A 25824-nucleotide genomic window follows, 5' to 3' on the forward strand; every position below is an offset into this window, starting at 1 on the left:
TAGTATAATTTGAATGTGGACTTGAATTGGTTGTAAATGTATACTGCAAACTCAAGGGCAATGACCAGAGAAAGCTAAAAAAGGACATAATTGATTTTTTGAGAGGTGAGAAAATGGAGTTACATGAAGTAATCAATTAAAATGACAGAAGGCAGAAAAAGAGCGAAAGACAAAAAAGAAACAAAGAACAAGGACAAAAATATAAAATAGTAATAAGCATAGAAGATATTAATCCAACTATCAATAATCACTTAAATCTTAATCATAAATACACCAGTTAAAAGATAGAGATTACCAGAATGAATTAAAGCAAAATAGAAGTAACTATATGCTGTGTACAAGAAACCCACCCTAAATATAAAAATACAGATAGATTAAAAGTAAAAGGATGGAGAAAGATATGTCATGTGTTTTAGTCAGGGTTCTCCAGAAAAGAAGACTGATGGTAGACAGATAGATAGATAGATAGATAGATAGATAGATAGATGACAAGTGGCTTATTAGAGGAATTGGCTCACTCTGTTATGAAGGCTGAGAATTCCCATGACAGACTGTCTGCAAGCTGGAGAACCAGGGAAGCTGGTAGCTGGCTCAGTGCAAGTCTGAAGGCCTCAGATGCAAGGATGCCTATAGTATAACTCTCAGTCTGAGCCAAAGGCCTGAGAGCTAGTGGGGAGAGGGGATCTGGTGTAAGTCCCAGAGCACAAGAGCTGGAGAACCCAGAGTTCTGATGCCCAAGGGCAGGAGAAAATGGGCATCTTGACTCTGGAAGTGAGAGAGTTTACCCTTCCTCTGCCTTCCATCCAGGCTCCCAATCAATTGGATGGTGCCCACTCACATTACATCTGGATCTTCCCCACTTTGTCCAGTGACTCACACACTAATCTCCTCCAGAAACACCCTCGTAGACATACCTGGGGCAACCCAATTATTCTAATCAAAAGCCAAACCCTTTCAGCAGAAGAGGGATGGTTTCAGTGCCTAATGACGCACTGAGAATAACTGATCCTTTACTAGCTATCTGGGTATCTTTTAATCCAGTCAAGTTGACAGCCCCAATCTACCATCACACCATGCTAACACAAATCAAAGGAAAGTAAGAATAGCTATATTAATTTATGACAAAGTAGACTTCAGAGCTAGGAAAATTATCAGGGATAAAGAGGGGCACTATGTAATGATAAAGAAGTCAATTCTCCAAGAAGATATAACAATCCTTACTATATATGTGCCTAATAACAGAGCATCAGAATATATGAGGCAAAAACTGGTAGAACTTCAAGGAGGTATAAACAAATCTGCTACTATAGTTGTAGACTTCAACACCCCTCTGTCAGTAACTGACAGATCCAGCAGACAGAAAATCAGTAAGGACATAGTAGAACCAAATAAAACCATCAACTAAATAGATCTAACTGAAATTTGTATAATACATTACCCAACAACAGCAGAATTCACATTCTTCTCAAGCTTATATGGGACATGGAACATTCACCATTCCAGGCCATAAAACACACCCTTAACACATTCAAAAGAATAGAAATCACACAAAGTAAGCTCTCAAACCACAATGAACTTAAACTAGAAATCAAAAACAGGAATATAGCTGGAAAATTCCCAAATACTTTAAGAATATACTTTTATTGTATTTAATTTTTAGAAATGAGGTCTTGCTCTGTCTCCCAGGCTAGAGTGTAGTGGCATAATCATAGTTTACTGCATCCTTGAACTGGGCTCAAGCAATTTTCCTGCCTCAGTCTCCTGAGTAGCTGGGACTACAGATGCATGCTACCATGCCTGGCTAATTTTTAAATTTTTTGTAGAGATAGGGTCTCACTATGTTGCCAATGCTGGTCTTTTTTTTTTTTTTTTTGAGACGGAGTCTCGCTCTGTAGCCCAGGCTGGAGTGCAGTGGCCGGATCTCAACTCACTGCAAGCTCCGCCTCCCGGGTTTATGCCATTCTCCTGCCTCAGCCGCAGTAGCTGGGATTACAGGCACCCGCCACCACGCCCGGCTAATTTTTTGTATTTTTAGTAGAGACGGGATTTCACTGTGTTAGCCAGGATGGTCTCGATCTCCTGACCTCGTGATCCACCCGTCTCGGCCTCCCAAAGTGCTGGGATTACAGGCTTGAGCCACCGCGCCCGGCCCCAATGCTGGTCTTAAACACTTGGGCTCAAGCAATCTCCTGTCTCAGCCTCCCAAAACATTGGGATTACAGGTGTGAGCCACTGCACACAGCCTAAACAATATATGCTTGAATAGCACATGGGTCAAGGAAGAAATCTCAAGAGAAACTTTAAAAATATTTTTTAACTATGAGAAAATAAAAATGCAACTTATCAAAGTTTGTGGGCTGCAGCAAAAGCACTGCTTAATGAGAGATTTATAGCATTAAATGCATATATTAGAAAAGAAGAAATATTTAATACCAATAATCTAAACTTCCACTTTATGAGACTAGACAAGGAAGAGCAAATTAAATTCAAAGTAAACAGAAGAAAAGAAATAATAATAATTAGAGCAGAAATCAATGACATTGAAAACAGGACATCAAAAGAGAAAATAAAACTAAAAGCTGATTCTTTGAAAAGATCAGTACAATTGATGTCTCAGTCCATTTACTGTTGCTATAAACGAATACCTGAGACTGGGTAATTTATAAACAAAGGAAAGTTATTTCCTACAGGTCTGGAGGCTGGGAAGTCCAAGGTCCATGTGCTGTGTCTGGTGAGGGCCTTCTGGCTGGTGGACACTCTTCTCTGCAGAGTCCTGAGGAGGTGCAGGGCATCACATGTGAGAGCACTTATGAGAGACTGCCAAACTGGCTTTTATAACAGACCCACTCTTGTGATAAGTAGCCCGCTTCCTCAATAACCCATTAATTGATTAATCTGTGAATGAATTAATCCATTCATGAGTGCAGAGGCCTCATGACCCAGTCACCTTCCAAAGAGTCTACCTCTCAACACTGCTGCACTGGGGATGAAGTTTTAATGTCAGTTTTGAAGGGACAAACATTCAACCCATAGCTTTTGATATAACTCTATCTAGGCTAAGAAAATAAGAGAGAAGACACAAGTTACTAATATTAGAAATGGAAGGCCACCACTGCTGATCCCATGGACATTAAAAGGGTAATAAAGGAAGATTATGAACAACTCTATGTCCACAAATTTGATAATGTAAGTGATATGGGCCAATTCTTTGAAAGACACAATCTACCTAAACTCACACAAGAAGAAATAGATAATCAGAATAGACCTATTGCTATCAAAGAAATAGAATTGAAAATAACGTTCCAAAACAGAAAGCACCAGGCCCAGATGCATTCACTGGTGAATTCAATCAAATATTTTTTTAGACTTTTATTTTAGGTTCAGAGGTACATGTCCAGGTTTGTTATATAGGTAAACTTATGTCATGGGGGGTTTGTTGTACAGATTGTTTCATCACCCAGGTACTAAGCCTAGTACCCAATACTTATTTTATTCTGATCTTCTCCCCTCCTCCTGCCCTCCATCCTCAAGTAGGCTACAGTGTCTGTGGTTCCCCTCTTTGTGTCCATGTGTTTTCATCACTTAGCTCCCTCTTGTATGTGAGAATATGCAATATTTGATTTTCTGTTCCTGTATTAGTTTGCTGAGGATGATGGCTTCCAGTTCCATCTATGTTCCTGCAAAGGACATGATCTCATTCTTTTTTATGACTGCATAATATTCCACAGTATATATATACCACATTGTCTTTATCCAATCTACAGTGGTCATTTAGGTTGATTCTAGGTCTTTGGTATTTTGAATAGTGCTGCAACGAATATACACATGCATGTGTCTTTATGGTAGAACAATTTATGTTCCTTTGGGTGTATACCCAGTAATTGGATTGCTGGGTCGAATGGTAGTTCTATTTTTAGTTCTTTGAGGAATTACCACACTACTTTCTACAATGATTAAACTAATTTATACTCCCACCAACAGTGCATAAGTGTTCCATTTTCTCTGCAACCTCATCAGTACCTGTTATTTTTCCCCCCTTTTTTGTTTTGTTTTTTTTTTTGAGACAGAGTCTCACTCTGTAAACCATACTGGAGTGCAGTGGCATGATCTCTGAAACCTCTGCTTCCTGGGTTCAAGCAATTCTCTGCCTCAGCCTGCGAATAGCTGGGATTACAGATGCCTGCCACCACGCCCAGCTAATTTTTGTATTTTTAGTAGAGACGGGGTTTCACCATCTTGGCCAGGCTGGTTTTAAACTCCTGACCTTGTGACCCACCCACTTCGGCCTCCCAAAGTGCTAAGATTACAGGAATGAGCTACTGTGCCCAGCCATTTTTTAGCTTTTTAATAATAGCTGTTCTGACTGATGTGAGATGGTATCTCACTGTGGTTTTAATTTGCATTTCTCTAGTGATCAGAGATACTGAGCTTTTTTTCATATGCTTGTTGGCTACATGTATGTCTTCTTTTGAAAAGTGTCTGTTCATGTCCTTTGCTCACTTTTTAATGGGGTTGTTTTTTTTTCTTGTGAATTTGTTTAAGTTCTTTATAGATGCTCTATATGAGACCTTTGCCAGATTCATAGTTTGCAAATATTTTTTCCCATTCTGTAAGTTTTCTGTTTACTCTGTTGATAGTTTCTTTTGCTCTGCAGAAGCTCTTAAGTTTAATTCCATCTCATTTATCAATTTTTGCTTTTGTTGTGTTTGCTTTTGGTATCTTTGTCATGAAATCTTTGCCGGTTCCTATGTCCAGAATGGTGTTGTCTAGGTGTCTTCCAGGGTTTTATAGTTTTGGATTTTACATTTAAGTCTTTTATCCATCTTGATCAACCAAATAATTAAGGAGTAAATTATACAAATTCTCTATAATCTCTTCCAGAAAACAGAAGCAGTGGGGAACCTCCTAATTCATTCTATGAGGCCAAAATTACCCTAATACCAAAACCAGACAAGGCATTACAAGAAAAGAATCCATAGACCAGTATCTGTAATGAATATAAATGTAAAACTTCTTCAAAATATTAACAAATAAAATGCAACAATATATACAAAGAGTTTCTACATTAGAACCAGTGGGATTTATTCCAGGTTTACAAGAGTAGTTCAACATTCAAAATCAATTAGTACAATCACATCAGCAGGCTAAAGAAGAAAAAAAAAAAATCACATGATTATACCAGTAGATGCAGTAAAAATATCGACAAAATTCAACACCTGTTAGTGTAAGTAGTCTCGGAAAACTCAGTATATAAGGGAACTTTCTCAACTTGATAAAGATCTACACAAATGACTAACATCATATCTAAGGTGAGAAGCCATAAATTTTCCTGCTAACAATAGGAAAAGGCCAATGATTTCCCTTCTTAGCAATTCTATTTAACATTGCACTGAAATCCTAGGTAATACAAGAAGCAAGAAAAGAAAAAAAAAAGGTATATAGATTGAGAAGGAAGAAATAAAACTTTGTTTGCATATGACATCACTGTCTATGTAATAAATCCCAAAGAATCAACTACAATAAAAACTCCTGGAACTATTAAATGATTATATCAAGATTGTAGGATATAAGGTTATTATACAAAAGTCAATTGGTTTTCTATATACCAGCAATGAACAATTAGAATTTACATTAAAAACATACTATTGTTTATGTTAATACCAAAAAAATAGATATAAATCTAACAGAATATGTATAAAATCTATGTGAGGAAACCTACAATTCCCTGTGCACAAAATCAAAGAAGATCTAAATATATGGAAAGGCTTGGTGCAGTGGCTTGTGCCTGTAATCCCAGAGGCTGAGGCAGGTGGATAGCTTGAGTCAAGGAGTTTGAGACCAGCCTGGGCAATGTGGCGAAATCTCATCTCTACAAAAAAAATACAAAAAATTAGCTGGGTGGGGGGGCCTGTACCTGTAGTCCCAGCTGCAAAGGAGGCTGAGGTGGGAGGATTGCTTGAATCTGGGAGACAGAGGTTGCAGTGAGCCGTGATTGTCAGCCTGGGTGACAGAGTGAAAAAAAATTATATGTATACTTGTATGTGTAGTTATATATATTAGCATATATACATATATAATATATATACATATACATGTATTATATATATAAGATACATACACACATACACACACACACATATATAAAATTGTATATGTAATAAATCCCAAAGAATCATCAACATTAAAATCTCCTGGAACTATTAAATGATTATATCAAGATTGTAGGCTATAAGATTATTATGCAAAAGTCAGTTGCTTTTGTATATATCAGCAATGAACAATTAGAATTTACATTAAAAGCATACTATTATGTACCAAAAATACTTAGGTATAAATCTAACAATATATATATGTATGGAAAGATTTTCCATGTTCATAGATAGATTGTCAAGATCTTCCTGGTTTGATCTACACATTAGATACAATCAAAATGCCAGCAAGTTGTTAGTAGATATCAACAAACTGAATCTAAAGTTTATATGGAGAGGCAAAGGAGATTTAGAATAGGCAACATGAAATTGAAGGATAAAAACAAATTAGATACCATCTGACTTCAAAACTTACTATAGAGCTACAGTTGCCAAGACAGTGTAGTAGATAAACAGATCAAGGGAAGAGAGCAGAGAGCCCAGAAAGGAACCCACACAGATATAGTTGACATATCTTTGATAAAGGAGCAAGGACAATTCAATGTTGAAAATACAACCTTTTCAACAAATGGTGCTGGAACAACTGGCCAACCACATGCAAAAACATAAATCTAGACACAGACCTCACATCTTTCAGAAAAATTAACCCATAATACATTGTAGACCTAAATGGAAAATGGAAAACTATAAAACTCTTTAGAATATACATAGAAGATGATTTTTTAGATACAACACCAAAAGCATAATCCATGAAAAAGATTAACTGATAAGCTGGACTTCAAAAGTAGAAAACTTCTGCTCTGTGAAAGAGACAGTCAAGAGGATGAAAAGATAAGCCAGAGACTTGGAGGAAAAAAATTGCAAAAGACACACATATGGTAAAGAACTGTTATCCAAAATATACAAAGAACTCTTAAAACCCAACAACAAGAAAACAAACAACCCAATTAAAAAGTGGGGCCAAAGATAGTAAGAGACACCTCATTCCAAAGAAGATGTACCCATGGCAAATAAGCATGTGAAAAGGTGCTTCACATCATACATCATCAGGGAATTGCAAATTAAAACAACAATCAGAACGGGCAAGGTAGCTTATGCCTGTAATCCCAGCACTTTGGGAGGCGAGGTAGGCGGATCATCTGAGGCCAGGAGTTTGAGACCAGCCTGGCCAATATGGCAAAACCCTGTCTCTACTGAAAATACAAAAAAAAAAAAAAAAAAAAAAAAAAAGAAAAGAAAAGAAAAAAGAAAAGAAATAGCCAGGCATTGTGTCACACGCCTGTAATCCCAGCACTCAGGAGGCTGAGGCAGGAGAATCATTTGAACCTGGGCAGTGGAGGTTGCAGTGAGCCAAGATCACACCACTGCTCTCCAGTCTGGGTGACAAAGCAAGACTCTCTCTAAAACAAACAAACAAACCCCACAACAATGAGATACCAGTACACACCTGTTAGGATGGCCAAAATTCATCCTGGATTTTCATGTGTAGTGGCATCTCATTGCATCGTCACCAGCAATGAATGAGAGTTCCTGTTGCTCCACATCCTGACACCAAATGCTGGTGAGGATGTGAGCAACAGGAACTCATTCATTGCTGGTAGAAAAGCAAAATGGTGCAGCCACTTTGGAAGACAGTTTGGCAGTGTATTACAAAACTAAACATTATCTTACCATATGATCCTGCAAACGTGCTCCTTGGTATTTATTCAAAGGACATGAACACTTATGTCTAACAAAAATCTCTACAGAAATGTTTATAGCAGCTTTATTCATGATTACGTGAACTAGAAATCTACCAAGATGTCCTTGAGTAGGTGAATGGATAAACAACCTGTGGTACATTCAGACAATGGAATATTACTCGGTGATAAAAAGGAATGAGCTACATGTCATGAAAAGAAATGAAGGAACCTTAAGTGTGTATTGCTGAGAGAAAGAAGCCAATCTGAAAAGGCTACATAATGTGATTCCAACTCTGTGACATTCTGCTAAAGCTAAACTGTGGAGTCAGTAAAAAGATCAGCGTTTGCCATGGGCTTGGGGAAGGGGTGAGTGGAAGAGAGCAATAGTAGGTAGAGCACAGGCAATTTTTAGACAGTGAAACTCTTCTACAAGATACTGTGGTGGTGGATACGTCTTATTACCTTTTTAAAACCATAGAATAGACAAACATCCAAGAGTGAGCCCTAATGTAAACTGTGGACATCAGTGAATAATAATGTAACTGTATTGGCTCATCACTTGTAACATATGTATCACACTAATGCAAGACATTAATAGATTAGTAATAGGAGAAACAGTGTTTGCCTTGTGGTGGGGGGAGAAAAGGATATATGGGAATCTTGTTACTTTCTGCTCTTTTTCTGTAAACCTAAACTGCTCTAAAAAATAAAGTCTATTAATTTAAAAAGATGGGATCCTAATGTATAAACTCTGTTGTATCTTGCTCTTTGTATTTAATAATATGTTGCACACATTAAAAATATAGTCATATGGTTAGATATACCATGAATTTAAGCAATTCTCCATTGTTTTTACTATTTTTAAAACTATTTATTTATTTATTTAGACAGAGTGTTGCTCTGTCTTCCAGGCTGGAGTGCAGTGGCGCCATCTCGGCTCACTGCAACCTCCGCCTCCTGGGTTCCAGGAATTCTCCAGCCTCAGCCTCCCGAGTAGCTGGGACTACAAACGCATGCCGCCATGCCTGGCTAACTTTTTTTATTTTAGTAGAGTCGAGGTTTCACTGTGTTGCCCAGGCTGGTCTCGAACTCCTCAGCTCAGGCAATCTGCTCGCCTCGGCCTCACAAAGTGCTAGGATTACAGGTATGAGCCACTACGCCCAGTTTAAACTATTTCTAGTAGTGCTAGGAAGAACTTTCATAAACATGAATATTTGCCCATTATTTCCTTACAATAAATTTACAGAAAAGAAACTTCTGTATCAAGGGTTATAGACATTAAACATTTTAATCATATTTCCTTCCACAAAGATTGTACCAATTTACATTCCTGTGAAAGAGATGAGAGAGCTCATTGCCTCACACTTTGGTTAACATTTAGTACAGTATTTTCAATCTTTTCAGGCTCCATCTATTTAACATCTAAAATACAAGATCTCAATTTTTAAAAATTGTCCTTTAGTAAAGTTAAACCTATTTTCTTATATTTACTGAGCATTTAATTTTTTCTTTTATGAGTGGCTGGCTCATGTGCTTTTCTTAGTTCTTTAAGCAATTTGGAATATTCATCTTTATGATTCATAAAGAGTTAATTAAGGATATTAACTCATAGGTTTCAAATATTTATTTATTAATTTATCTACTTTTAAATTTTATGTATATTAAGACGCTTAAATTTTCTATATCATCGGCTCTATTGATCTTTTCCTTGATGGTTTCTTGCTTTGATGTCATGCTTCTCAAGGTTCCCTCTACCCACCCCAAGATCTTTTATACTCTAGCTTGTATTAAATTCAGCAAGTTTCAACAGGAAGTCAGGGTTGCAGGGAGGAGTCCCCTGGGACTGCAGTCATCTGTGATGTCTCAGTAATCCCACTGCTCATTCCTAAATTCACCAACCACGCCTGGAGACCACGTTCCCATCTCAGCGTGCTGAGCTGAAACATTGCACAAAAGTCCTTCCTCTACTTTCCTTTGCCTCACATCCCAGCTCTGCCATGGCTAGTCCATGGGAGATAATCTGATATGCTAAGCAGAGTTGGTTCATCAAAAGACAGGGTGTAATCATTAATCAGGAGCAGACACAACCATGCCCGACGGCCTTGGCAGCTCACTCTGCCTGAACCTGGGTGGCAGGGGCTGTGTGTTTAGAACTTTCACAAAACAGGGTCTATTTCCATTCTCCAGGTCAGGCCTTCCGTGGATTATTTACAGATGAGGAATAAGACAAGCCTTAGGATACTTTTAGACAGAGCCCAATCAAAGGATTTATTTTCACTTTATTCTCTATTTAAGATCACAGTTAGCTTTTATTCACAATGATTGCAGCCCTCTGCTGGTGGGATGCACCTATCTGCAGGCCTGGGAAATTCTGGACCTCCATTTACTTGATGTTGAAGGCAGACATAAATGAGTCTGTGCACAGCTCACAGCTCACAGCTCACAGCCAGGCTCTGTGGGCTGCTCCCCATGAGAACTTCTAGGGGAAGGATTCGAGGGCTTCCTCTCTCCCAAGCAGCAAGAATGGGTCTTGGTGATACCCAACATCTCACTTGAGCCAGGTTCGTCTCTATGATTTAACAGAAACATTAAAACAGTAAGCAGCCATCATTTTTGGGCAGATGGAGATTTCCTACTGGTATTCTCCAAATATTAACATCCTCTGTCTCTGTAATATGTGTAATTTTATCCTTTTAATAAAGGTGCATGTGGACGTTAGTATGATCTATGTAAATATAATCACCAGCAGTTACAATGTGCTGATTCCGCCCATTGTCCAACCAGAAAGGAAAGAAACATCATTAATCATATGATGAGTGTTTGTCAGGCCTCCAAGTCTAAAGAAGAATTGAAATTGAGCTAGAGGAAGGGAAGTTGTAAGAGAGCAGCTGTCCACAGTTATTAATGGTACCTTACACTACACAGTTGCTGCCACATCCATTATCTCACCCTCCGCCTGCCCTCAGCAGCCTTGAAAGAAGCAGGGGGAGGGATAGGGGGGTGAGAATGAGAAATGCACGACTCTACTGGAGTTGGTCATTGGGCATTTCTGAGTTGATGCCCATGGGATGTGGGAGTGGTTATATTGCCTCTCAGCAGCCTTAGCCAACCACTCCGGCTTTCTTGAAATACCCTCCGTTCTTGGTGTCCAATACTCTGCCTCTCTCTGGCCACTCTGTCTGAGTCTTCTTTGCAGACCACCCTCTCTTTAGTTGAATCAGAGATATCAGGACTGAACCTCTTCTCTCCACCATTACCTCCTCCTCAGCTGGTGTCACACAATTCTTTGACTTAATTACCATCCGTGAGTGGATGTTCCTAAATACACATCTTAAGCCCCAACTTCTCACTTGAGTGCCTTATGATTTCCACTTGGATGTCTGAAAGGCATCTCAAGTTACCATGGCCCCAGTGGAAACCATCCCCCTAATAAAGTGGAAATCCTGATCAGCTCCCCCATAATCCCACACCCCCACTTTACCCCACTCCTCACTTGGTCTTTCTTAAATCCATTAATACAGCTGTCCCCAACCTTTTTGGCACCATGGGCCAGTTTCATAGAAGACAGTTCTTCCATGGAAAAAGGGACTGGGGAATGGTTTTAGGAAGAAACGGTCCCACCTCAGATCATCAGGGCATTCGTCAGATTCTCATAAAGAGCACGCAACCTAGATCCCTCCCATGTGCAGTTCACAATAGGGTTCGAGCTCCTATGAGAATCCACTGGCCAGCTGATCTGACAGGAGGTGGAGTTCAGGTGGTAATGCTGGTTCACTTGCTGTGAGGCCCAGTTCCTAACAGGCCACAGACCGGTACTGGGCTGCAGCCCAGGGGTTGGGGACCCCTGTGTTAATGTACCACCATTCACATTTGAATCAATTTCCAAATCTAGAGTTCACACTCGATATTATAGTTTTATTTATATACCACCATTCACTTTGATTCAATACCCAAATCTAGAGTTCACACTTGATAGTTTTCTCCTACTTACTCCACATCCAATCTATTGGCGACTTTTATTGGCGGCAGAAACAAGAGTGGATAAGAGGAAGGACACACACTGGTCAGACTGCAGAGCTTGATTCCCGGCTCTGCCACGTGTGAGTTTTGGGTCCTGAGGAAAGTTCCTTAATCTCACTTTGTTTCCACTCTACCTCACAGAGCTGTTGTCAGGTTTAAATGTATTCTGAGGCTTAACCGGAGTTAATACTTGCAAAGCACTGAGAACAGTGCCTGGCCCAGTAATTACTGTAAAAGTGGTAACTATTATTATTGCCTCCAACATAAATGACACTTCTGTCCATTTATCTCAAGTGCCCTTGCCCTGGTCTTAGCCACAATCCACTCTCACCTTCTTACTGGTTGCCTCTCTGTGACCCTTGTACCACCACATTACAGCTGGAATAATATGTAAAAAGTATGAGTCAGATTTTGTTGTTCCTGATTAGAATGCTTAAATGGTTTCCTTTTAAACAGAATAAAATCTGGCCGGGTGCGGTGGCTCACGCCTGTAATCCCAGCACTTTGGGAGGCCAAGGTGGGCGGATCACGAGGTCAGGAGATCGAGACCATCCTGTGAATGGTGAAACATCGTCTCTACTAAAAATACAAAAATTAGCCGGGCGTGGCGGCGCCTATAGTCCCAGCCACTCAGGAGGCTGAGGCGGGAGAATGCCGTGAACCCAGGAGGCAGAGCTTGCAGTGAGCCGAGATCGCGCCACTGCACTCCAGCCTGGGTGACCAAAAAAAAAAAAAAAAAAGCATAGAATAAAATCTGAATTTGTTCCCATGGCCCACAGTCCTGTAGATGTGGTCCCTGTCTGCTGCTTTAACTTCAGTTGTACAAAGCAGATGTTACTGTGCAACACATAGCCCCAAAATATAGTGGCAAAGACCAACTACAGTCTCATTGTGCTCATGGATCTTGTGGATCAGGAATTTGAACACGGTAGAGCAGGGATACATTGTCTCTGCTCCACGATGTCTAGGCCCTTATCTGGGAAAACTTGAATGGCTTTGGGTGACTTGAACAACTGGGGTGGAGTCCTCCAGAGTCTTTCTTGCTCATACGTCTGTCACTTTGGCACCATGGCAGGAAGGCTGGGCTGGGGGGCACTCTCTGCTGGAATTCCTACATTGGTCTCTCCATGGCTTGAGCTTCTTTACAGCAGGGTGGCCTTAGGGTAGCTGGATTTCCCACACCTGTGTCTGAACTCAGACCATGCTTTCTGTGACCTGTCCTTGGGAGGCATCTCGTCTGTCATACTCTACTGGTCAAAGCAGCCAGAAGCCCACCCAAATTCAAAGGGAGGGCATGTAGACCCCACCTTTCATAAGGAGGATGCCAGAGAATTTGTGGCACGGTTTTTAAAGGGCCACACTCGTGTCTATCACTCTCTCTTGCTCACAGTTCTCCAGTCACACTAGACTCCTTTCTGTTCCCAAAACACTCCACCTCATCCTAATCTCAGTCTTCCATGTTTTTGTTTTCTCTTACATAAACTCTCTTCTCCCAGATGGCTTCCTCCTTCTCATCTTAGTCCAAAGACTAAGTCTTCCCTTTTAATTAACACATTGAGTCAGAAACTTTGCTGCAAAAAAATGAATTGAAGCCACAATATCTTTTTCCAGACATGAAGTCCTGAACTCAGCTCCCGGACACCACGTTCTGCTAATTCCTTCAGAGGCTAAGTCTAGAACTCTGCTGCCTGAGGCTAAGTCCAGAATTTTCACTCCAGAGGCAAAGTCTGATTTTTGCTCTTGGGACTAAATCCCCACTTAAATGTCAGATCCCCAGAAAGACCTTCCTAGACAACCCTGTCTAAAGTACCTTTTTCACCTCTCTATCCTCTGTTTATTTCCTTGATGGCACTGACCACAATCTGAAGTTATCCTGTGTATTTGTTTCTTTACCCATTAATTAAATGGCTACCCCCTTGTAGAAGGTAACTTCCATGAGGACAGAGGTGTTGTAGGTTTTTTCACTATCATATCCCTTGGCACATAGAAGTCACTTAATGTAACCTTGCTGAATGGATGAATGAATGAATAAGTGAATGAATGAATGAAGTGTGGAAAGGGTCAGGAATAAAGCTTTGGAAGTCAGAAACATTTAGGTAGTTGTTGAAACTATGGCAGAGAAAGAGGCTTAGGAGACAACCTCAGGGATCACTGATATTTAAGATTGGGTAAGAGGAACTCAATGAACATTTGGAAAGAAGAGTCATAAAAGCATGAAGACAGCCAGAAAAAAAGGCATCACAGAAGCAAGGGAGGGGAAGTTGGAAGAAAAAAGGTAGAGGCAATAATGTTAAGTATCACAATGAGCTCAGTTAAAATAAAGATCACAAAGTGTGCATTAGCTTCCACTTAGCATGCTGTTTGCCCAGCATTTCTAATGGAGTCAGGGGAAGAAGCCAACTGTAGTGGGTTGAGAAGCAAATGGAAGTTGAAGTTGAGGAAGTGGAGGTCAGGAGTGTATGATAACCATTCCTGAAGCTTAACCATGTAGGAACAGCAAGGGACGACAATCGTGGTGAGGAGCACAGGGCCAGGGAGATGGGAACAGCTGGTGGAGGTTTCCAAGCTCAACGGACTGAGGGGTGGAGAGGAAGACTTCGAGATCAGGGAGCAGGGCGGGGTGGGAAACAGCATGGATTTGGGAATAATCCTTGAATGGGCTGACCTCTTCCTATGAGACCTAGGGAAGGAGAAAAGAGGGTTGTGCATGATGCTCTCTTACAAATCATTATTCCATTTGTGATTCCTCGTTCAGCACTGGGCTCTCCAGCTAGACAGAGCTCATGAGAACATGATTGAGAATGACCCAGGAAGCATGGCAAAGGTGGTGACAGCTGCGGAGAGGTGTGAGAGGGTGACCAGGTCAAGGACCAGTGGGAAGTCTTCAGGGGAAGCTCTTCTGGAGTGATCTGTCCCAGTTTCTTTTTAAAAGATTTTTTTTAAAAAATTTCAATAGCTTTTGGGGTACAAGTGGTTTTTGGTTACGTAGATGAATTGTATAGTGGTGAAGTCTGAGATTTTAGTGCACCCATCACCCAAGGAGTGTACATTGTACTTAATGTGTAGTGTTTTTTTGTGCCTCGCCCCCTTCCCACCCTTCTCCTTCTGAGTTTCCGAAGTCCATTATATCACCCTGTATGCCTCTGTGTATTCATAGCTTAGCTCCCACTTATAAGTGAGAACATACAGTGTTTGGTTTTCCATTCTTGCGTTACTTCACTTAGAATAATGGCTTCCAGCTCCATCCAAGTTACTGCAAAAGATATTATATCATTCTTTATCATTCTGTTTTATGGCTGAGTAGTACTCCATGGTGTATATGTAGCATATTTTCTTTATCCACTCAATGGTCAGTGGGCTCCTAGGTTGGTTCCATATTTTTGCAACTGTGACTTGTGCTGCAGTAAACATATGAGTGCAGATGTCTTTTTGATATCATGACTTCTTCTTGTCCCAATCTTTAATGCAGTATGAGTGTTCTGTAGCTGCTCCCACAGAAGTGGTGAAGGAATAGTGAATTTTAGGGCTGCACCAGGATTGGGAGGTTGCAGGGTAAGAATAGCGGAATGATGCTGCTGGTGACAGTGGTTCAGGCAATGAATGAAGAGTGTGGCTCATCGCGTCTTGATAATGTGGTGAGGGGATGAGGACTCAGATAGCCCTGGGAGTGAATGGCTAAAGATAAGGGCAGGCCAAGGTCACAGGGGTCAGCAAAGTGAAGGAACTGAGAGTAGGTGTATTTCACACAAATTTTAAATTCAAACAGGATTAAGTTAGGAGTTATGGTAGAAAGAATACTGCTGCTATGATAGATAGACTCTACTATATATAATGACTCGAGCACAAAAGGAGTTTATTTGTCTATCACATAATAATTCAAGGTTTATGTTTCTGTTGAATGGGCAGAGAAAGGTGCAGGGTCCCTGCTCCATGGAATTAACTCAAAAGTCAAGCTGCTGGTGGTTCTAACATCTTCAACACATAGCTCCCAAAGTTGTCTGGGCGACTGTCATCCTGTCAGCTTGGAGAAAAAGCCTAGAGGAGGAAGAGGGAGTTGTCTATGTTCCAGGCCTTGAAGAGATGCACTGCGTTGGCTAGAACTCTGTCACATCTCACTGCCGAGGAGGGTGGGAAATGTAGTCCAGTTGTGTGTCCTGGAAAAAGAGGAGAGCCTTCATGGATTTCATGAAGAGCTAGTGGCCTCTGCCACATCTCAGTGCCAGATAAACACGGAAAAACCCAGCTGATTATGTCCTGAATAAATGTGCAGAAGTGTCCTGGAGACAGAGATGACGGTACACAGAAGGGCAGGGCTTCTGCAAGCTGATGAGAGAGTGATGGTCTGGAAATGACCTTGCTGGGTGGACAGATGGAGTACAGAGAAGTCAGACAAATCTTAGGGGAGGACCTGGGGGATGAGCAGGCTCTGGTTGATGACTCTTGGAAGGGGCCTGGGCTCAGACACAAAAATCACAGGATCCCCCTCCCCCAAAAGGGGACCTGCAGGAGAAAGGAGGGGATTGTAAACCTGAGGGAATTATCCAGTTGCTTACTGTGAAATGCTGAATATTTTCTCAAAGAGAAAATACCTAATACTAACTCTTGGACGATAGGGACTTGTGACACGTGTGTCCTCTTTGGACTTGATTACAAAATGAACAGAGGGTGGTTGACAAAGCAGTGGGGCTCATAGGACTGAAGGGCAGATAAGGACACTGACAACATTCTCAAGGCAAACCTCTCATAGGCTTGACAGGAGGGAAAGGAGTAGATGATGAGAAGAAAAAGAATAGAAAAGAAGCCACCCACAGTCCTCCTAGAAACTTTAACTAAATGGATGAGGCTTAAGACAGGACCTGGTTGTAAATGTTGTGCTTCGGAAGGTTATGTTAGACTCAAGTCCCAGTGTGACTGCATTTTATAATGGGGACATTTGTGTAATATGTTTATTCATCTATCCATTGTGCACCCACCTACCCACCCATCCGTCCATCCATTCACCCATCATCTGTCTATCCATCTACCTGAGTGTCCATCCTTCCATCTATTCCATCCACTTTTCTATCCATCCACTTTTCCATCCATCCATCCACTCATCATCTGTCTATCCATCTATTCAACCATCATCCATCTATTCATCCTCCCACTCCTCCATCTATCCACCTACCCACTCACCCATCCATCCATCCATTTGTCCACCCACACATCCATCCATCCATCCACCCACCCACCCACCCACCCACCTACCCACCCACCCACCTATCCATCCATGCATACAAACATCCATTCATCCATCCATCCGCCTGTCCATCCACCCATGATCTATCTATGCAAGCATCCATCCATCCATCATCCATCTATCCATCCACCACCCATTCATTTATCCATCCATCCATCCATCCACACACCTACACATCCATCCAATTATCCATCCATCCATATGAACATACATACATACATCTATCTATCCACCCATCCATCCATCCATCTGCCCACCCACTTATCCATTCATCCATCCACCGCACCCATCTGCCATCCATCCATTCATCCATCCATCCATCCATCCATCCATCCATCCATCCATCCTTTCAGAATTTGTTTGCCTATTACATGCAAGGCCTTATGGTGGGTGCTGAAGAGAGAGAAAGTATAGTCTTTGTCTTCAAGATGCTTACTGTCTAAGAGAAGGAGACACTACAAGGAAATAGTCCAGGAGACTGCTTTGGCACTGTGCCAAGAGTCTGTACAGACCCCAGTGGGGGCATAAGAGAAGCAGTGGCCAGCTGGACCTGAGGGCTAAGGAATGGTTGCACAGAGGAGTGCTGGTGTGAGGGGTCCAAGAGGGTCTGGGCACGCTCGGAGAGGCAGGCACGTGAGCGCAAGTGTGGAGCCGCAAACAGCCCGGCACACTCAGGGAATGCAAAGGTGGTGCCCCCGGTGAGGTAGTGGCCTTAGACGGAGAGGAGGAGAGATGAAGGGCATCAATTCCCACTCAGTCTCTCCAGGCTCCAGTGTTATTTTCTTCCATCAGTGCCCTGTCCCTTTAAAGTGGCTTTTTTTTTTTCTTTTTTTTTTTAAGACGGAGTCTAGCTCTGTTGCTCAGGCTGGAGTGCAGTGGCGCTATCTCAGCTCACTGCAAGCTCCGCCTCCCAGGTTCATGCCATTCTCCTGCCTCAGCCTCCCAGTAACTGGGACTACAGGCGCCCGCCACTATGCCTGGCTAATTTTTTTTTTGTATTTTTTAGTAGAGACAGGGTTTCACTGTGTTAGCCAGGGTGGTCTTGATCTCCTGATTTTTGATCAGCCCGTCTCGGCCTCCCAGAGTGCTGGGATTACAGGTGTGAGCCACTGCACCCGGCCAAAGTGGCCTTTTTACTATTCTACCTCCATTTCTAATTCTCTAAAGAAACAGAGAGAACTTCTGAGCCCCAAGGGACATATGCAGGCACTCATTCCTCCACTGGTTTGGCAGTGCCCACAGGACTTAAACACTGTCCACAGATGTAGAATTTAGTTTAAAGCCCACAAATGAGACTGATGGTTATTCACAGCACAACTGCATTTGGCTGCTTATTCTTTCAGTTATTTCCTTATCTGCTTGATAGGAAGATAGGAAGAGTTCTATCTGGTTTCTCGAGACGATGGATGTGCCCAGAAACCGGAGGGAGACCAGTCGTTGGGTTGATGACATTGTGCGGGTGGAGAGCCCCCAGCCCAAGCCTAGGTAGAGGGGCACAGTTTGCGTGGAGCTGGTAAAGTATTGGTAAAGCATCACGTGCCATTCTTCTGTGACCTCTCTTTCTACAGCATTGTACTACAAGAAGGGGACTGTGTATGGGGAACTTGTAAACACCTCCTGATTCCCCTTGGTCTCCTGAGGGCTGGCACTTAAGGTCAGTAATAAATTATCACTCCTTGAAAACAAACAGGGTGGGGGAGTAAGGAGGGCAGAAAGAGGACCAATTTATTTACGGGAAAGGTCAGAGTTTTGTTAAATCTTTACAATACCCAAATGGACTACTTTCAAGCATTCACAGACTAAGCTAATAAATCGCCCCAAAGTGGCCTCTAGGGAACCGAAATGGACAAATGGCCAAGAGCTATGGCGTGTTTTTGGATGAGTGAGCAGTTTTCAGTACATCGATCGTGGCGGGTTCTTTTAAGGGATGAAAACTCCTGAAATGTTATTTACACTTTCAGAGTTCATAGTTACCCCTTTTGCTTGGCCCTTTTCAGAATCGGCATGGATTCTGAATCAAGGAGGGCTCAGTTGAGGGGGGATCTGCAATATTTTTTGGCTGTGGTGAGTACAAGCCTGAGTGCCGGATTGAAAAGAGGAACCCGGCTGCAGTTATCATGATTGGACCTCCAGGCACAGCTGAGCTTTGTGAATGTGAGGCTTGATGCTTCCCAAGGACAGATCCCAGTAGAAAAGGAATCGGCACGCTCTGCCGTGGATCATTAGAACCTAGGCCATGAGACCTTATCCATTGAGGTGAATCCTCACCATCTGGTCTTTTAAAAACCTGGGGTGAATGCTAGGTGTGAGGGCTCACAACTGTAATCCCACTGCTTTGGGAGGCCGAGACGGGAGGATTGCTTGAGCCCAAGAGTTCCAGACCAGCTTGGGCAACATAGCGAGACCCTGTCTATACAAAAGATAAAAAGACTTAGCCAGGCATGGTGATGCATGCCTGTAGTCCCAGTTACAAGGGGGAGCTGAGGCAGATCGCTTGAGCCCAGGAGTTTGAGGCTGCAGTGAGCTATGCTCATGCCACTGCACTCCAACCTGGGTGACAGGGCAAGAATCTGTCTCAAACAAAACAGAACAAAACACAACAAAAAAAACAAAAACAAAAAACACCCAAAGCCTGAGATGAATCAGGATTAGAGAATGGCAGGTACATATCTGGGAGGCAACAGGTGGAAGATGAAGCCTCGGTCACCTGGGCTGAAGAACAGATGTCCTTAGAAAGGTTCTCCTGTTCATTTGTCATTTAACTCTTGTTTGTTGAGTGTTGTGTGGTCACTGCGAGGTGGAGTGGAGGACTAGGTGGCTTAGGGGCTTTGCAATTGAGAAGTAGAGACAGACTGGAAATACCCAAGTAAACAAATGCACAAACATACTTCCAAATTATAATTGTTGCTATTAAAGAGATAGTGTTGAGACAGGGAAGAGTAGGAATACATGGGCTGGCATCAGGAGGGAGGTCACGGAGGGCCTCCCTGAAGCAGGGATGCATGGGCAAGAAGGAGAGATGGGAGAAGAGAGAAAAACAGCAACAAAGGGCCCCTGCAGGCAAAGGAAGGAGATCGGTGTGCTGTGGCGTGAGAGAGCTTGGGGACATAGCACAGGATAGGGCTGGGAAAGCACAGAAGGGTAAGATCAGCTGGGCGCGGTGGCTCATGCCTGTAATCCCAACACTTTGGGAGGATCATTTGAGGCCAGGAGTTTGAGACCAACATGGGTAACATAGGGAGACTCTTGTCTCTACTAAAAATAAAAGTAAAACATTAAAAAAAGAAGGGCAAGATCACACACAGCAGACTTGATAAACAGTTTGCCTTTTATTTATGCAAGCAGCCTGGCTTGGTGTCTGAAATTCTACTAACCAGGGTCTTCTCTTTTTAGCAGAGTAGCACACTGAGCGTTTATTATTCATTAAACCTTTATGTTCGTCTGTCATGTTTCCTGTGAGGGGAGGGCCAGGGCCACTGAGTGAAACTGAGTTACATTGGGTGGTGAGGAAAGAAAGAGATGGATAGTTGATTTCAGGAGAAGGGGAAACATCTAAGGAATGTGGACTGGGGACAGTGAAGGAGTAAAGAAAGACAGTGGATCACCTGTGCCCACTTCTTGCACAAGGGGGGGTCCCAGTTTGTACTAAACAAGCACTTTACCATTAAAAGAACTAGCCTCGGCCAGGCGCGGTGGTTCATGCCTGTAATCCCAACACTTTGGGAGGCCGAGGCGGGCAGATCACGAGGTCAGGATCTGTGACCTGGCCTGATTTTGAGACCAGCCTGGCCAACATAGTGAAACCCCATCTCTACCAAAAATACAAACATTAGCCGGGCGTGGTAGTGGGCACCTGTAATCCCAGCTACTTGAGAGGCTGAGGCATGAGAATCACTTGAACCCAGGAGGCAGAGGTTGTAGTGAGCTGAGATCACGCCACTGCACTCCAGCCTGAGCAACAGAGTGAGACTCAGTCTCAGAAAAGGGGGGAAAAAAAAAAAAAAAGGACTAGCCCCTTGGGCTTTGGGGTCACACAGACCCAAATTAGAATCTGGGCCTGAAGTAAGAGGTTTCTTTGTGCTTTTCTCTCCTCGTCTGTAAAATGAGGATCTGAAGATTTTCCCAGTAGGATTTTGGAGAAGATTAAAGCAGATGTATTTAAAGCACTCAATGCCATGCCTAGAGCATGGTAGGTGCTCAACAAATGTTAATTTCCTCCTCACTGACAGCATAACAATATTTTAGAAGATTGTACTGTTTCCAGAAGGCAGACAAGGGGAATGAGAGTGATAATATTTACCACTCTTTCATAATGTTCCCACTGGACAAACAGCAGACCAGTGATGCCCTGTGGTGAGTGGAGCCCTCACTGGGTAGGGAATGAGCCCTTCCTCCTAGTCCATGTTTTCCTCCTTTTATAAATAGAGGGTGGAGTGGGCTGGATCTGTCGCTAAGTGTCCAGAAGTAGACCAGTTTAAAAACCTTTCTGGACCTTACCTCCGGATATTCTGTTCAGGTTGTCTGTTCTGTTCAGGGTGATTCTGACGGAGGCGGGTACTTGGGCACTCCAACAGAAACAAGTGATCTCCAAGGCCCTGCCCTGGCTTGGAGACCAGTACGCAGGTGACCACGTGCACACTCCTCGTTCGCCACCAGAGGGCGGGCCTGAGGCACGATGGCTGAGCGAGGTGCCCTTTGTCCCCGTGAGGAATAGAAAGACCCCAGGGAAAATCTGTAGTCACCCAGAGAACGAGGTGCAGGGTGGGCATTGCAGGAGTTCTTCAGGAGGTGTGTACGCTAACTAGGGATAAGAGGAGAAAGCCCAAGTCGACTAGATTCTGTGAAGTCATGCTTCCTCTGTGCCCTCTTGTCCAGCAGGATTTGGACAGATGAGCCTCTTGTCTTCCTGCAGGGAGGATGTGTCCTCAGGATCCTAGCAGAGCCCCCATGCTGGCCGGCAGTCTGTCCAGTTCTAGCCAAAGCAGCATCTGTTTCAGAGGGCCAGTCACTGCTGACCCTCATTTGTCACCACCGTCACCCCTGCTAAAAGGATGCAGCCACAGGGGAAGGCAGTGGGCAGGTTCTGATCTGATCCGCAGTCTCTGCCCCTTCAGGGCTACACACACAAAGAAAACGATCGTCATTGCCTGATTCCATCTGCAGTGAAGAAGGCATCACTTCCAGCTCAAGTGTCCTAGTCAATGCCCTTTGTTTTTGGCAAAGAAGGATTCCAGTAGCTTCTCCTTACTGCCGCATTCATTTCAACCTTCTCTGCAGGCTGCATTAGAGGCCACAGCCCTTGGCATCCAATTGCAGCACTCTGGGCATTGGGGATTTTCTTTGCCACCTCTGGGCTCTGTTTTGTCAGCAGTTTCTGCTTTGGAGTTCCCCTACGCTGTAACATTCTGAACATTGCACTAACGCAGAAACTCAGGGCGCCACAGAAGCAGAAATGGCTACTCTAGCTCCCTAAAGGGGAACATGAAACCAAGAGCAGTGGTGATCTAGTCAGGGAGGGAACACGTTCCGGGCAGATGCTGAGGAACTGAGAGCAGCACAGTCGCCTGGGGCACTGGAGTTATGTCTGCATCTCCCCAGCCCCACTTCCCTGGAGCTTGGATGATGTGAACATGTGCAAAGGGCTGGCTGGGTGCCTCCACTCATACCTCCCTCCCTGCATTCAGTCCTGCCTGAGCCCCTAGCCTTGTCAGGCCCTCTGTAACGATAAGGAATGAGTAAGACTTTTTTGTTTGTTTTTGAGAAGGAGTCTCGCTCTTTTGCCCACACTGGAGTACAGTGGCACAATCTCAGCTCACTGCAACCTCTGTTTCCAGGGTTCAAGTGATTCTCCAGCCTCAGCCTCCTGAGTAGCTGGGATTACAGGTGTCCCCTACCACTCCCGGCTAGTTTTTGTATTTTTAGTAGAGACGGGGTTTCGCCATGTTGGCCAGGCTGGTCTCGAACTCCTGATCTCAGGTGATCCGCCCACCTCAGCCTCCCAAGTGTTGGGATTACAGGCATGAGCTACCGCGCCTGGCCAGGAGTGAGTAAGACTTTGAATGTTTTTCTTCCCCGTGAGCTCAAACCTTGAATGGAAGAAAAATCACACTCACCTAGTTGTGGTGTCAGTGAGGATCGTATTGTGTAGATGGTTTACTGCGATGAATGGGATCACACAGGGATGTATGTACAAAGAATAATGGAGGATGGAGTAAAGGACAGTTTCAGAAATGGAGAAAAAATTACTAGAGACACCTTGTATGACTCCGACATTCATTTAGCATTGGGTGCTGTCTCCCTGTGTTCTACCAGGCTTGGCCATACACAGCAGTTTTGTTAATAAGCTGTTAATAATAACATTAGGTCCTCCTGGAGTTTCAGGGGCTTGGAGAAGGGGAGGCTGCCAAGAAGGAAGTCCTGGCAAAGTGATATTCCTGACTGGGTGCGGTGGCTCACGCCTGTAATCCCAGCACTTTGGAAGACTGAGGCGGGCGGATCACCTCAGGTCAGGAGTTTGAGACCAGCCCGGCCAACATGGTGAAACCCCGGCTCTATTAAAATTACAAATATTAGCGGGGTGTGGTGGTGCACACCTGTAATCCCAGCTACTTGGGAGGCTGAGGCAGGAGAATCACTTGAACCTGGGAGGCAGAGGTTGCAATAAGCCGAGATCATGCAACTGCACTCCAGCCTGCGTGACACAGTGAGACGCCACCTCAAAAAAAAAAAAAAAAAAAAAAAAAAAAGGTGATAGTCCTAAGGGAAAGGCTTGCTTGCATTGGGGATTTTTTTTTTTTTTTTTTTTTTTTGACATTAAAACTCACCTTGGTGTAAGAACCTTTTGTCCTCGTCATAGCAATGATGGCACTTATTTATGCACCAAATGTTAAGGGCACCTGCCAGAGACCAGGCAGTGTGCTGGTGGCTGGAAGAAGAGGGGGCTCTTTGCTTCTAGGAGTCATGGCCTGATGGAAGAAATGGGCAAGTCATTACAGAGTGATGGTGTTATAGTAGAGCTGAACACAGGAAGGAGTGCTCAAGGCTGCAGGGGGCAGGAGGGGGAAAACTTCATAGACAAGGTGGCATTTCAGTTGTTTTAGAGGGAGGGGAAAAGAACGGCTTAGGGCAAGACATAGATTAGGGACGGCACACTGTTTTCAGGGGCAGTGAGAAGTTTGCTCTGACATTGTGTGCGTGCACCCACTGAGCATGGGGACAGAGTAAGTGCCCAGGGAGAGGAGTTGAAGCTGCGGAGAAGACAGGGATCAGACTCTGATACAGCACCTGGTTAAAACACATTCTTCCCACTCACAGATCTGCTCAGGCAGGTCCTCCTTTCCTGTAGACCATGCAGAATGCTCGGGATGTTACCATTTCACTAAACCATTGTCTCATTTAGGTACCACATCTGGCTCTTTCCTGCTGCTGGGAGAAAAGTATGGGAAAGCGGAGGTTTGGGAAGGGGCTGTGATTGTGCAATGGGCAATTTTACATTGCTTTCTCATGTTTGGCATGCATTCAATGTTTAAAAATTCAGAAAAATCATGCTTGAGAAAAGGTACAAATATTAGATTCACAAATAATGATTCGTAATTTTACAGGAAATTTTGAGTGTTTTTCTAGAGAAAGTATAAGAAACTATTTATTTATTTATTTATTTTAGACAAGTTCTCACTCTGTCACCCAAGCTGGAGTGCAGTGGCACGATCATGGCTTATTGCAGCCTTGGCCTCCCAGGCTCAACTGATCTTTCTGCCCCAGCCCAACCTTCCCCTTCCCCCAGTAGCTGGGACCACAGGTGCCCATCACTACGCCTGGCTAATTTAGTTGTTGTTTTTTTTTTTTTGAGATGGAGTTTCGCTCTTGTTGCCTAGGCTGAAGTGCAACAAGATCTTGGCCCACTGCAACCTCTGCTTCCCGGATTCAAGTGATTCTCCTGCCTCAGCCTCCCGAACGGCTGGGATTACAGGCCCCTGCCACCATGCCCGACTGATTTTTGTATTTTTAGTAGAGACGGGGTTTCTCCATGTTGGCCAGGCTGGTCTCTAATATTTGTATTTTCTGTAGAGATGGGGTTTCTCCATGTTGCTGAGGCTAGTCTCCAACTCCTGGGCTCAACTGATCTGCCTGCCTTGGCGTTCCAAAGTGCGGGATTACAGGTGTGAGCTACTGTGCCCAGCCTCTCATTTAATTCTTACAAGGATCTCTGAAGTAAAAGTGTGAGGCCTGTTTATCTGTGTGTTTTTTTTTTTTTTTTTCCCCACCTTCATCAGTGCAAAGCAGGTGGAAAATTCTCCCTGGCCGTTTTTTACTTTTCCTCATTACATTGAACAGTAAATATGGTTAAGAAATGCAGGTTGCAGACAGTTCTCTTCCTTGGTCATTTTAAACCATTTGTTTGGTATCTTTTATGTGCCAAATACTCTCTTAGGCTCTAGTCAGAACAGACAAATCAGTTTATACTTTACATTTCTGGATATTTACGAGTGGAAACGTCAATTATCATGGACTAAGAACCTCATAGCAATGGCTATAGAACTGAAGCCAATGAGACAGACACAGAAGCTCTTGGAAGCTTTTATCACAAAACAAATGATTCAATGGTAAACTGGTAAATAACAAGATATATTTAAATCCATTAAGCTTAAACAACGCGGATGGCGGTAGGGAATACAAGAATACAAACAATATAATTAGAGGTTACTTTGTTTTAAATTAATTTGAGTCTGGTTAT

The 25824-nt window shown here is 43.2% G+C and overlaps 1 protein-coding gene across 1 annotated transcript in view; it reads left to right on the forward strand.

Moving 5' to 3' along the window:
• The window catches only part of DPYSL2 (dihydropyrimidinase like 2), a 146322-nt gene that overhangs the window by 37267 nt on the left and 83231 nt on the right, over nucleotides 1-25824 (forward strand). The window lies entirely within an intron of this gene.

This window comes from Chlorocebus sabaeus, chromosome 8 (genome assembly GCF_047675955.1).
Source record: "Chlorocebus sabaeus isolate Y175 chromosome 8, mChlSab1.0.hap1, whole genome shotgun sequence".
In the NCBI taxonomy this organism is placed as follows: Eukaryota; Metazoa; Chordata; class Mammalia; order Primates; family Cercopithecidae; genus Chlorocebus; species Chlorocebus sabaeus.